Source organism: Sciurus carolinensis, chromosome 1 (assembly GCF_902686445.1).
Source record: "Sciurus carolinensis chromosome 1, mSciCar1.2, whole genome shotgun sequence".
In the NCBI taxonomy this organism is placed as follows: Eukaryota; Metazoa; Chordata; class Mammalia; order Rodentia; family Sciuridae; genus Sciurus; species Sciurus carolinensis.
The window spans coordinates 168,244,390-168,258,497 of NC_062213.1; the positions used below are offsets into that span (position 1 = coordinate 168,244,390).

The following is a 14,108-nucleotide window of genomic DNA, read 5'->3' on the forward strand; positions in this document are numbered from 1 at the left end:
TGCTAAGCAAGTGCTCTACCACTGAACTACCACCTCAGCCAGTGAAATCTTGTAAGGGCTGCGGGTATTGTGAGCCATGTGAATTCTTCCATGTGCTTTAAATCATTCATTGTGTCTTTCACACTTTCCCTCTGACCCTGGGAAGTGGGGGTTTGAGGTCAGAGATGTCGTTACCTGTGAGGAGCCAAGCAGTAAAGTCATCATTTCGCTTATTCACTAGACATTTATCAGGTGCTCACATTGAGCCAGTCTTTGTACTTGGGTGGGGATAAATCCTTTGTGCTCACTTGGAGTTTGCACCCCAATGGAGAGATAGACACTAAGTACATGAATGAGAAGAATCTCATTTCTTCTGTGGTATAGGTCCTGAAGGAAAGGATAGATCTTTTTCATCCTCAGGCACTGGGACTCAGAGCTTAGGGATTACTGAACTGTGACTTAGGTCTCATCCCCAGGCTTGTAACTGAGGTTCCTGCTCAACTCTAGTCTCAATTTAAAAGATGAATTTAGCTGATGACCTTCACTGGAACAGTTCATTCCAGGCCTGGTCCCTGCTGTTGGGATGGTCCCAGTGACGGGGGCAGCCATCCTGGAAAGACAAAAATCTCTTCTTTTCTATTCCCACTAGTGAAACTTTTTTGGTGGCCAGCATATCAAAGACTTTAAAGACAGGAATGTCTCATGTGTCTGGGGTTACTTATATAGAAATGTACTGGCTGACCTTTCCAACGAGTTTGTATTGTCTATTCAAGAACTCTATTTTTGTTCTTAATCTGCCCCACTCCCCACCCCTGGTACTGGGGGATTGAAGCCTGGACCTCCAGCATGCCAGGTACATCCTGAGCCCAAGAACTCTGTCTTTGTCAAGGACATACAGGTCACTGTCCTTGGTCCTGGGCCTATCCCAGATTGCTGTTTTTCTTCCTCTTTCTTTTCAGTTCTCTCCTCTGAAACCCTCAGTGACCATGGCAGTTGTATGTACCTCTATTTTTCCACTCGTTTTGCTATGTTGGCAGTGATTTAAAAGAGATAATTTGGGGTTGGGGATTTAGCTCAGTGGTTGAGTGTTTGCCTAGCAAGTGCAAGGCCCTGAGTTCAGTCCTCAGCCACCAATGTGATATCTTAAATGCTGAACAAATATTAGTTTTTATTGAGATTCCAGGGAGAATCTCCTTTTCTTCCCCCACCTAAAGTTTGGAACCAATTTAGAGATAGATGTGGGAGACAGAGATAATGAGGAAGTCTCATTACTCATAAAAACAAGGATGAAGTACATGACTAAAGTCTTCAGGCAAGTGGGGCTTGCTAATAATACCTTACTCTGGACTCAGCACAAACCCATCCACAGGACAGTGTGGGCTCTTCCTGCCACCTTTAGGAAGGTGAACTCTAGTCACCTGAACCTAAACTGGAGACCTAGAAAGAGGCCAGTGGGCAGCACAGAAGAGTCTGGAGGCTAAACAGGGCGACTGGGACTCCGACATGCTCCTATGGCTCCTGGAGTGTGGAGACAGTTCCTGAGTACATCATCCTGTGCTCAGCTCTTGTGATAATCAGAATTGATTTTTCTAGGCAGCAAGTTTCCTGGTGTGGCTGCAGAGACATACTGACACTTTCATCTCCCCAAAGCCTGTAGGAGCCAGCTGCTGGAAGAGGTTAATCTGATTTTTAAAATCACAACAAAGACTATGGGAAGTCAAATCAGAAATGCAGGCATAGTCTGTCTTTGTAATTTGTAAATGAATTAACTAGTACACCCGATTGGCTGTTCAATGAGGCCCCCAAGACACATTTTTTGGGCCTACAGCCCCCTTCCATCCACTCAAATTGGTGTGGGAGAAAAGAAATAACTAGAAGTCCTTTGTACATTCATTCATTCAATAAACGTGTCATGCATATATTATGTGCCAAGCTCCATGATAAGAGAGCAAATAAATAGCTATAATATGGTATGAATTATATAATAAAGAGATGAAGAAAGTGTTATAAGAACATGGAGCAGAATGGTTACTTCCACCTGGAAAATCATTGAAGATTTCATAAAGGAGGATACATTTGAACTGGGTCTTGACAAATAAATGCAAGTTTTTCAGGTCAATATAGGGAAAAGTTTTATAGATAGAAGAAAAGACATTTGAAAAAGCATGTTTGCTTTTGAGGACCTCTTAAGTGCCTGACTGTGCTAGGCTCTGCAGGAATTGGAGAAATAACATCCCTCCTTCAAAGGAGCACTTAGTGTAGGCAGTGGAAATACAACATGTACACAAATATTGATGATGCACTGTAGATACTAAGCAGTGGAATGACATGATCTGATGTATTTTTTAAATAAGTTTTTTATCTGGATAATTTTAGGTTTACAGAAAAGTTGCAATGATAGTAGAGAAATTCTATATATCCTTTACCCATTTTGTCTGTTAACCTATTACATAACCATGGTATGTGTGTCAAAACTAAGAGACTGTTATTGATATAATATGATTAATTAAACTAAGGATTTTATTCAGATTTCAATACTTTTTTACTAATATCCTTTTACTGTTCATGATCCAACCTAAGATACTATGTTGCATTTTAAAACATTTTAATTGACATATAATTCATATCCCATAAAACTGTACTCTTTTAAAGTATACAGTTCAGTGATTTTTAGTATAGTCACAAATTGTGCAACTATTATCACTACTTACATCTTATTATATAACAGGGTTTCTCTGAGATAGGGTTATGCCTGTTTCAATAATAAATGGTGACGGGCAGAGGACAGAAGCAGGGAGAACTACTCAGGATTTGCAACAGTGGAGATTAGGAATGATGGTTTCTTGAACAAAGGGGTTAGTGGCTGTGGTAGGGAAGTAATTAGATTCTATGCATATGTCGAAAATATTGCTGACAGGATTTGAATTGGATGAAATGGGAGAGAGAATGTGAGGGGTCAAAAGGTTGGTCTGGGGGCTGGGGTTGTAGCTCAGTGGAGAGGAGGATGTCATACAGAAAAGTGGAAGAGTGAATAGGCTAGGGAAATGTAATTTGCTTGGTGATTAGCTTTAAAGCTCCACTTGAAATTAGTGAGCATAAGTTGGAATTCACAAGTTTAAAGAATGGTTGTGTGTTTTTCTCCAACCATATTGTGCTTTGTGGATACATGCATAAAATAGGCAGAGATGGCTTTAATGAAGATGTGGTTTTGCTGAGTAAGTACAGGAAAGCAGTAGCGGGCCAAGGGAGTCAGAGGCATTTGTGGGGGAGGCATTGTCATGATTGATCATGGGAGTCAAGCTGGGCAGGGAAGGAGGTAAGGACACAGGGGGGTGAGGGTTGGTGAAGAAATGGTAGGGGATGAAGACTGTTGAAACAGGAGTGGGGCTGGAAGATCACAGTGGTCTGAGTGTGGGACACTTGAAATTATTGTTGGTAAAGATGAGGTTCAGGGTGTGACTGTGAGAGTGATGGCTGCCATGGGGTTAGAGATCAACATTTCTGGAGGAGAGAAGTTGAAGAAAATGAAAGTGCAAGAGGTTGAAAGGCTCATCTATGTGGGTATTGAAATCACCAGGAATTATGGAGAAAGTAACAGCAAACCAGCAGCTGTTCCGTTGACCGTAGGGGGATAAGTAGGTGGCATAATCTCATGATATGAGATTCAAAACTTTTGTTTTGTTTTTTGAAGGGGGGGAATGATTTGGAAGCAGAGGTGAGAGGTTTCAACATATATCCCACCTCCTGGTCTAGCGATTAAAGGGTGATGAGAAAGGAAGCAATCGGCAATTTGGAAACTTCTGGGGAGCCATGTTCTTAGGAAGAGCCAGTTTCAATTATAACAAGGGGAAAGGAGCATTCAGAGATGAGAGATTGACAAGAATTGTTTTTCCCCATAACTGATTTCTAAAAGGCACAGGGAAATGGTTGAATGAGGAGGGGAGGAGGTAGGTTAAGAAAAGATGATAAACTGAGATGTATGGAAATCAGAGTCCAGTAATTGAGATGGTCTAGAAAAGTTGGGCTTCTTCCCATGATGTTTTAAAATTACATTTAAATTTTTTTTTTAGTTGTAGATGGAACAACACTTTTTATTTTATTTATTTATTTTTATGTGGTGCTGAGGATTGAACCCAGTGCCTCACACGTGCTAGGCAAGCATTGTACTGCTGAGCCACAAGCCCAGCCCCAATCCTTGCTTCTTTTTTTGATCCCTGTTTTCAGAAGCCCAGAGACTGGCCAGTTCTAATTCTGAATGCCTGGTCCCTCTCCACTTCACACATCAATAATTGTTGGGGTAATGGAAAACAGCTACCATCTATGTAAATTAGGCTAATAATCCTTCCCCCAGGACTGATGTGAGCTGGCAGTTGTGCTGGCTGTCATGCCAGCACTGTGCTCAGTGTTTCTATCAACTCATTTCATCCTCAAAATAACCTATGAGCTAGGTACTGTTATTACACCTATCTTGCAGGTAAGTAAACTGAGGTCCAGAGGAGTTAGGTTACTTATTCAAATTCACACAAATGGTAAATATGAGTCCAGATTTGAATCAAGTTCTCTCTGACTTCAAAATCCAGGTATACCTTATGCCCTCTCCCCTTCTCCTTGCTATATTTTCACATTGGGTAAGGGTTTTGGTAAATCACCCACTAAATGGTGAAAATGTTAAGAATTATATTAATTGTGCAGCAACTATATATTTTGCAGATTCTTTACTTCCTTTTTTTTATTTTTTTTTATTTTATTATTATTTTTTAATTGTATACAAATGGGATACATGTTGTTTCTCTATTTGTACATAGAGTCAAGGCATACCATTTGTGTAATCATACGTTTACATAGGGCGATGATGTTTATTTTTTTTTTCTCCCTTCCCCCCCACCCCTCCCACCCCTCTTTTCCCTCTATACAGTCCTTCTTTTTTACTTCCTTTTTTGATCAAAGTGTATGGTACACAGAACAGATGAGGAATCTGAGACTCAGAAAAGGTGAGAGACTTGACCAAATCATATAGACTAGTAAATGGCACAGCTGGGTTTCAAAATTAGAGCTGCCTATTATGTTCATATCACACTCAACTGCCTTCACCATTCTTTCCAATGCCCTGTTGATACTCCACAGACCTCACAGGAAATTAAGAGTCAACACCACAGCTAAAAATTGGAATCTGCAAGCAAACATTCTTAAAAGGGGACACATCTGTTGCCAACTATTACCTGTTAGCTTTCCAGCTCCCCTCCCTTTCTATCAACTCTCCTGTCTCTCTAGCCCCTATGACTTCATAGGTGATTCTAATAAACATCCCAGGTTGAGCAACACTGGTGTATAGGTATATAATTAAGTGAGCTGGCACTTAATGTAATTGTCTCTAAGGATCTGCTGCACACTGTGGCACAGGATGAGAGGAGGTACGGGGGACTCAGTTCAGCTGTGGTAGAATGAACACACAGCATAAGCAGTGTCTCTGAACATGTTTCCTCAGCTGTAAAATAGGAAAAATGTTAATGCTTCTTAACATTGTAGTAAAGATTAAATGAGACAATATAAGGAAAAGAACTAGCATGGTGCCTGTAACAGATGCTCAATAATCAGACATAAAGTTCCATGAGGGGGTGAGAGGTGAGCCAGGATTTGTTTGTTCCTGTTCTATTATGCCTTACTGTTGTGACTGATCTGGGTGGTAGCAATCATTTTTAAGATTGTGAGCCATGGGATTGACAAGGTGGAATCATCAACAGATAAATTAGATGTGTGTCCTCCCTCTTCACCCCTATTTTCAGTGGATGGAGAGAGCAGCAGTGCTCTGCCCCTGCAAGTGTCTAGTTGCCTTTGGAGGTTGGAAATGATCTAGCTTCCTTAGAGCCTGCCTAATGTGTTGCTGAGTGCAGGGGTGGGGGTAGGGGAGGCCTTTCAACTGAGGGTTTATAACCCCTCCCTCCTGCAGCTCCTCCTTCCCTCACACCATTGCCCTGCACCTTGGGTTGCCAGGTGACCAGTGGGAACTCTCGTCCTCTCTGTACTCTAGTGCTTCTCACCTTCCTCTGTGAAGTCTGTCGACTCTGTGCTAATGACACAGAGTCTCTGGCTCAGGCCCAGATGAATAGGAGGTCCAGTCCAAGGGGATGTGTGTTGCCTGTCTTGAGTACCCTCACCAACACTGCCCCCAGTTCAAAACTGAGGTCATCTTTATTCCTGTCTGCACTTGTCCTATTTATCCCATTGTCCCTGAGAACCATCAATTCTACCTTGCAAATTTCTCCAGAACTTATCTCAATTCTGTTCCTTAAATCTTTATTTTGTTTGTTTTGAGGGCTGACTGTGAACCTAGCTCTCCTCTCTTTCCCTACCTCAGATTTCCATTTTCTCCCTCCCTTAGACTATAGTAGCAGCCTGAATGGAGATTCTTGTTCTTAGTATTGCTGTCTCCAGATACTCTCTGATCACTGTCACTCCAGTGCTTAAAACCCAGGAGCGGAGTATTTCTCCATCAGTACATAATACATCCATTTGCCTGGCACTCTAGGTCCTTCCTGCCTTCCCAGCCCCATCTTCAAACTCACCCTTCAGGCAGTTCATGCTCCACCCACGTGTACTCCAAACCTCTAGCCCCAGCACTACATGCACTTAAATTTATTTAAAAAATATTGTAGAGTGGACTTAGGTTTATAGAAAAAGAACAAAGATAATACAGAGTTCCCATTTAGCCTATACTCAATTTCTCCTATTATCAACATCTTATGTTAGTTTGGTATATCTGTTACAATTAACCAATAGCACTACCTTATGATTGACTGAAGTCTATAGTTTATTCCATTTTTCTTACATTTTACCCAGTGTGCCCTCCCTTCCCATTTTTGGTCCCAGGATCCCATCCAGAATACCATTTACATTTAATTGTCCTGTCTCTTTAGTCTCTTCTTGGCTGTGAGTCAAGGATATACATTTTTGTTCCTTGCTTTGTCCAATTTTTTTCTCCTCCCTAGTGACTGCCTTTCCTTTTTCATTCTCTGCCATTTGACTTTTAAGACTTGGTTCAGATATCCTCTCTTCTAGCAGAACTTTGCTGACCACCCTCCCATCAACCTCAAATAAAGACTTCTCCCTAATTTTCCATACCTACCAGCTATATTCCAAGTGTCTGGAACATACCTGTCTTCCCCACAGACTGCAGGTTCCCAAAGGGCAGGGGCCAGGTCTACCTCATGTCTACAGCTCCAGCACCAGGCACAGCCATAAGGCCTTGCCAAGAATAAGAGTTCAATAAAGACTGGCAGAATAGCCGGGCATGGTTGTGTATGCCTGGTATCTCAGCTATTTCAGAGGCAGGAGGGTGGCAAATTTGAGGGTAGCCTGGGCAACATAGCAAGACCCTGTCTTAAAATAAATAAATAAATAATAAATTTTAAAAAGGAAATGTAGTTCAATAGCAGAGATGCCCTATGTTCAGTCCTCAGTATTGCCACAATTACAACAAACAAAACCCCAAAACAATGGCAGAATAAAAGTGAGGGATCAATCCCTGAGTCAAGGTCTCCCTCTTCCTCCATCAGTTCTGCCCCTCAGTGACTAGGAGGTCTGAAACTTCTGTTGACTGGCCTCTGTAGAATAGACATGCTATTTTCTTACTCATTTTTCTCTCAGAGCCATTGCGGACACCAGTCCAAGCAAATCATCTGATATTTCTAGAATCTCATGTTATCATAAGAGGAGGTCTTGTCTCTTCATTACACACACAAGGAATCCTAGGCCCAGAGAGGCAAAGTGTATATATACTTTACCAAAGGTCACACAACTGGTAAATAGGTTAAGTGGGACTTGAACCCAAGATTTTTTAAATTGTTCTCAACTATAGCTGCTCTCCTCCCACTGGATCACAAGATTTTCACATATAAAAAGTGAGACCTAACCACAGCAACAATTAAATGCTGTACTAGAGACATCCCAGGACATCACAGGCTCCTCTTAAGGAACTATTTAATGTAACCTATTTTGAAATGGAATCTCACTATTCCATCTTACCAAGTTGGTCTCTAACTCCTGGGCTTAAGCAATCCTCCTGTCTCAGTGTCCCCAGTAGCAGTGACTACAGACAGGTACATGCCACTGTGACTTGCTACAGGGATTATTTATTTATTTATTTATTTATTTATAGTACTGGGGATTGAACCTAGGGGCACTCTATCACTGAACTAGATCCCAGACCTTTTTTATTCTTTATCTTGAAACAGGGTCTCACTAAGTTGTCCAGGTTGACCTTCAACTTGTGATCCTTCTGCCTCAGCTTCTGAGGAGCTAGAATTATAGCCATGAGCCATAGGGCTGGGTTTGCTTTAGGAATTATTTTACATAGGACTGCAGGCTGAACCTTTCACAGTTTCCTTAGCTACACTTGGGGAGGAATAGATAATGAAGGTAAGTGAAGAGAAAAAAAATCCAAGGTGTTCCTGAGGTTGGCCATTGTGTTCAGGTTGCCATGAGGTGCCATTTTGAAGGGAGAAAGTACCCTCTTAGGATACTGTCCTGTCCCATTGGTTGTTGCTGTGTCAACTGATTGAGCTCAGTGGGAGTAATGAGCCCTTTCATTTCCTTGCAGCATAAGTTTGCTTAGGCAGTTCCCAGCGCTACTTTCTTGGGTTCCTCTTTCTGTATACTTTCCTTTACCTCCATCTCCCCAGGAATCTGAGACCAGGCCTGGAGCTAGTTCTGGGGGAAAGAACAACAGATTGAGGGCAAACTGTAAGCTGAATGAACATGACTCATGTTTATACAGAGCTTTACGGCTGACAAGGCACTGTCACAACACTTATCTCATTTTATCCTCCCAACAATACGGAGAAAAGGATATTATTATCAACACTATTTTGTGGCTAGCAAGTCTACTGTTCAGAAAGTCAAGTCACTGGTCCAAGGTCAAATGCCGGGAAGTGGTGGAGCTGGAAATGGAACTCTGATGGGCTTGATCCCCAAATCCATACTCTTTCTGTTGTCCCTCACAGTACAGTGTTTTATTAAATGATGCCTCAGTGCTGAAGGAACACTAGAGTTAAGGGAATGATGAGGATTAGGATAATTTCAATAGGCTTCTTGGAGGAGGTGATCCCACTCCTGAGGTAGGAACAGAAGCGGGTGCCAAGGTGCATACTTTTTTTTTTTTTTTTTTTTTTAAATCTTGTTCCAAAGGAATTTAAGGTGGCAGAGAAAGATTAGACGTAATGAGGAACTTAACTTTTTTGTTTTCCCTTTAGTCCTGACTCTATCCTGATTCTCCCACCTCCTAGGTATGTTGCTCAAATGATCTCTCAGCTGTTCATTCACACATTCAAAATTGATTCAAACAAAACCTCTACAAGCATTTATAAAAAGAATTTATATATAGAGTTTACATTAAAGTCACTAGAAGAATTTATTATCTCATGGCAGAGACAAACACAGTAGCAATTCATATACTGCATGGTTACAAAGTGGGTAGAATAGAGTAAGGAAAACTGTGAGGTCAGACCATACAGTTCATCTGTATGATCTCAGGCAAGATATTTAGTCTGGGTCTCAGTTATTTCATATGTAAAAAGAGCATGAAAAAGGAACTTCTCCCAGGAAAGTTGTGGTAAGGATTACCATGGTGCCTGGCACACTCTGTCTCAGCAAATGGTACCCACTTATTACTTCTGCCTGTGGGTATTAGAGAAAATGTGAGTCACAGAGGGGGACACATTTGCACTGAAGTCTGAATGGTAGGTAGGGTCTGGTTCAGCAGGGCAGGGGATAAAGGCTGTTCCAGGCAAAAGGAACAGCATAAGCAAAGCACAGAGATGGAGGAACACAATATTTGGAACTTCAAGAATAGCCCACGGTGGTGAGAACCTAGGGAGAAAAGAATGGAGGGGGTGATGTGAACTTAAGTCCCTGGAATCATTAGAAAATCAAGGACAAGTTTAGCATCCTAGCAACCTGAAGACAGAATGGCACAGGGCTTAAATCCCCAGCTCTAACACTAACTGGGAATATTTGCAAGTACTCTCTAAATTCTTCTTAGTACCTCAGTATCTTTGAATTCCTACTTGCCTCAAAGAGCTGGTTGTGAGGATTGGTGAAGTAATGTATAAAAAACACTTGTCAAAGTGCCTGACACTTAGTAAGTACTCAATTCATGTTAGCAATTATTATTTCATTGTAATAATAATTATTTTTTATCCTAATATAGTATATATAATATCCTTAGAGCTCCATAGAGCTAAAAGGGACCCTAAAATCACGTAGTCCAATATCCCTATTTGAAAGATGGAGGCCCAGGGTGTAGGCTGTTCTTAAGCCCACAAAGCAAACGAGTGGTAAAATTAAATGATCCCAGGGCTCCTTACTCCCAGCCTGCATATTGCAGCTTCCTGTTGTCAGGCTGCCCCTGAGAGGTTCCTCCTCCTTCCTCACATGGTTGCCCCTCCATCCTTTATAAATACATTTCAAGGCTTTTGCTTTGTGGAGCCAAGAGTGTTGATCCTATTTTTAGAACACTCTGGCACCTGTATGCAAATGATCATCAGGGGATTTGTCTGCTATGGTTACTCAGGCCAAATCCCCATAGAAAGCAGCTCTGAGACACAGAGGAAAAGCACAGCCCAGAGCAGGCTGGAGATCCTGAACTCCTGATTTCTCTTTCTAGTTATATCCCAGATGTCCTGAGAAGTTCAATTTAATCTCCTGCCTGCCCTGTATATGTTAACTCCTCGTATCTCCATTCAGGAATGAGTTCAGTATTAGGTCTCTGGACCAGGCATCAAACCGAGGTTTTTGGCTTTAGAATGTCACATTAGAAGCTGCTGTGGGGACTCAGGACTGTGGATATTCACATTGGTGATGGAGCTGGCTTAGGTTCTGGGGAAACGATTATGCTTTCAGGAAAATGAAAGTAATGTGAGAGACTTGAGGAAGAAAAGAACTGGGACTCATGGGATAATGAGAGAGAGGAGGGTAAGCCCCAAACACTTTTCCCACAAAGGTCAATGTCTTCTGGCCCTTGACATGAGCAGTAATGTCCCAATCACAACACCCTTACCATTTAGCACATACTGAATATCCTCCGGGTGACAGGAACATCTCTCATTCTCCTCAGGACAGTGTCCCAGTGCCTTGGCCTGGTGTTCAAGACAGTCAAAATCTAGCTTCAGCCTCACTTCCTACTTCCTCCCCTACCTGGTGTTTTAAGTATTGTGTTTCAGAGAATCTAAGATATTGTCAATTGTAAGAAACATCCTATTTCAGAGATGCTTAAATGTGGAAAATTGGGCATTTTAACATCCATGAAATATAGTATTATACCCCATTAAAAATGGAAGTCCCTGTATTCTTCCCAGTTGCTGTGTTGTTTCAGTTCTTTCTATTTTTTTGTTTAAGCTATTTATTACATAAAATTTCAAACATATTTAACTTAAGCAGGAGGAGTAAATAAATAGTACAAGAACTCCACCATCCAGCTATAATATCAACTTATGTTTGGTCTTCCCTGTTTTTCCCATATTTCCTTATCCCTGGACTACTAATAATCAGAATAGTAACTGCTAGCTTTTACTAGGGATTTAGTTTTTTCTGAATTAAAAAAGTAGTATAAACTATTTTGAAATTATAGCTAAGCTTAAAGAAAAAAATATGATTGATATTTTTTGTTGATTTCTTTCCAGTTTCTTTTCTATGAATCTTTCATTTAACATTACAACATAAATATACCTAACATTATTAAAAAGTCTTTATGAATGTTTTTAATGACTTCATTATACTTTATAGGAAGGGCGTACCATATCCATTAATTAATCAATTCGGTCAACAATATTTGTTACAGTTATGTTGTGCTGCACTCTCTAAACTGGTAAGAGAATGAGGTCCTGTCTCTAGACCCTCAAAACTAATTTCCACACCCCCATTGTTTGACTGCTTTAACTGCTTTCCAATTTGGGACTGTCTAGAATAATGTTACAATGATCATTCTCATTTGCAAAACTTCTCCTAGGTTTCATAGGTTATTTCCTTTAGACATATTCTAAGTAATTCATACTTTATTTTATCTTTGTGGAAATCTAATATCATAGAGTCTTAGTTTAACTAATTCAATAGATAAAAAAATTGTATCTCATCATTTCACATTGTATTTCTCTGATTATTTATTGGACAGTCAGCTATTAACCATTTCTTTTCTGTGAATTGTCTGACCAGAGAACTATTTTTATCACCTGCAATTTCTCAGCGCCAGACCTGACTTTCTTCATTTCCTTTTACTTGTTATGACCTGAGGATATATTAAGTATAATCTTGTTCCAAGATTCTCTTTTTCTTCCTGGCCCTCTCCCATCTCACTTTTCTCCCCACATCTTCCTGTCTTGAAGGGGAATTGGGTGAGTCACGTAAAGGATACAGCAGGTGGCAAATTAAGTGAATTCCCCAGAGAGATTTCTCAGAATGCTGTGAATGGTGCTGATGTCAATTTGGAGGCAAAAAGAGTGAAGAGGAAATGGGTTGGCAACTCTGATGCTAAATTTGTCCATGCACAGCACTGGGGTATTATAGTTCATTCAGCAGACATCTTTAGAATACCTGCTGTGTGCCCAGACATGTGTGAGGTGTTCATGAGGACTTTTTTTGCAAGAGAAGACACAAATGAAATGAATGATTGTGAGTAATTAACCATGTACATGTCAGAGGGATTCAGATTAAGTGGAGATGTCCCGTAGACAGTTGGAAATTTCCATCTGTAACTTGGAAGCGAGGGCCCACAAGAGGATAAGAAGCCAGTGTAGGGGATACAGCAAGAGCAGGAAGAGATGATGGCAAAGAATCAGAAAAGTGAGGTATCACAAAAGCCAAAAAATAGAGGGTTTCAAGAAGATGGGTGTGTGTTTGGGGGATGTTATTTAGGACAACAGAGAGATCATATTGTCACCCTTCTCTCATTCATTCATCTTTGTTGCTTTAATGCACACCTGCCTCCCCATCGCCCCGTACTGGGGATTGAACCCAGGGTTGTGTGAGTGCTAGGCAAGCACTCTACCACTGATCTGGCTTCATCCCCAATGCTTTTTATTTTTATTTTGAGATAGGGTCTCACTAAATTGCCCAGGGTGCACTTAAACTTGCAATCCTTCTGCCCTAGTCCCCTGAGTAACTGTGATTACAGGCATGGGCAACAGTACCAAACTTGATTAAATATGTTTGCTGGCAGGGGCCAAGCACTGCTCTAGATATTGAGGGTACAGAAATGATAAGGCACAACCTCTCTTCCACAGTCTAAATGAGAGGTATAGAAGGGAGTGGAAACAAATTCCTGACATGGGTGCTATGATCCATTCATTCAACAAGTATTTACTGAATCTCTAAGATATGCCAGATCCATTGAAGAGCAATGAAAGGAAGCTCTATGAATTTCAGTTTATCTGCTTGAAGTAAAATGTGGTGCCTATATCTTAGTGGAAATTATGGAAATTGGTGTTCACATCTGTGAAAATTTTTGAGGGTTTTGTCTGAGGGACCAATGCCAAAAATAAGAATGCAGGTTACGACTCTCTCTGGAGTTTGGTTTCCCCATCTGTAAAATGAGGGATGTTATGGTTTGGATGTCAGGTGTCCTCTAAAAGCACATGTGTGAGACAATGCAAGAAGGTTTAGAGGAGAAATGATTTGAAGCCTTAACCCAGTCAGTGAATTAATCCCCTGATGGGATTAACAGAGTGGTAAGTGAAGGCAGGGAAGATGTGGCTAGAGGAGGTGGGTCATTGGGGTCATGCCTTTGGTGTATATATTTTGTATCTGGCAAGTAGAGTCTCTCTCTGCTTTCTGATCATCATGTGAACTGATTCCCTCTGCCACACTCTTCTGCCATGATGTTCAGCCTCACCTTGAGCCCTGAGGAATGGAACCAGCCTTCTATGGACTGAGATCCCTGAAACTGTGAGCCCCCAAATAATTTTTTCCTCCTCTAAAATTGTTCTTGTCAGGTCTTTTAGTCACGGCAGAGAAAAAAGCTGACTAAAATAAGGGAGTTGTTTCTGTGTGTACCTATCATAGGACTTGTCACCTGTATGGTAAATTCCCCACAAGACTTTGAGAGTTCTGAGGGTAGGAATCACATGGGTCTTATTCACTGG

General features: G+C 41.1%; 1 protein-coding gene across 1 annotated transcript in view; it reads left to right on the forward strand.

Moving 5' to 3' along the window:
- Rab3b (RAB3B, member RAS oncogene family) overlaps window positions 1-14,108 on the forward strand; it is a 68,156-nt gene that overhangs the window by 14,259 nt on the left and 39,789 nt on the right.